Below are 652 nucleotides of genomic sequence, written 5' to 3'. Positions count from 1 at the left end.
AAAGTCCTTGTGTACTGTGTGTGGGGGTGGGGGTGAGTGGGAACATTTCAGCCAGGTTTGCCATCAGACTCAGCCCAGTCTATGCATCAGGCACTGTCTCTATAGCCACACCCTGGCAGCAGGGCAGAGGTGGGAAGTTCAGCTTGGTCCAGACATAGGCTTAAGGTTAAATGAGATGCGATGTGGGAGATCCATTATTTGAATTTGCAACATTTTTTCTCTTAAAATAAATAACTAAGGGCCCAATCCTATCCAATCCTATCAATCCTATCCAATCCTACCTTGAGCAGCAACTGTTACCCTGCACATGCCTGATCTTGTCTGATCTCAGAAGCTAAGCAGGGTCAGGCCTGGTTAGTACTTGGATGGGAGACCGCCTGGGAATACTGGGTGCTGTAGGCTTATACCATAGTCTTTTGAGACTGAAGGTTACCAACCAATCCTATCAAATTTTCCAGTGCTGGTGTAGCCATGACAATGTGGGGCATGTAATGCATCCTATGGTGGGGAGGTAGTCACAGAGGCCTCCTCGAGGTATGGGAACATTTGTTCTCTTACCTCTGGGCTGCATTGTGGCTGCACCGGCGCTGTAAAGTTGGATAGGATTGGGCTTTGAATAAATAAATAAATAAATAAATAAATAAATAAATAA

At 45.7% G+C, this 652-nt stretch overlaps 1 pseudogene; it reads left to right on the top strand.

Moving 5' to 3' along the window:
- Positions 1-282: 282 nt before the first annotated feature.
- On the top strand, positions 283-402 carry LOC136660940 (5S ribosomal RNA; annotated as a pseudogene).
- The last annotated feature ends 250 nt before the right edge of the window (positions 403-652 follow it).

Source organism: Tiliqua scincoides, chromosome 9 (genome assembly GCF_035046505.1).
Source record: "Tiliqua scincoides isolate rTilSci1 chromosome 9, rTilSci1.hap2, whole genome shotgun sequence".
Lineage (NCBI taxonomy): Eukaryota > Metazoa > Chordata > Lepidosauria > Squamata > Scincidae > Tiliqua > Tiliqua scincoides.
Note: the sequence above shows the minus strand (reverse complement) of the source record. Positions and strands in the feature narration are given on the sequence as shown.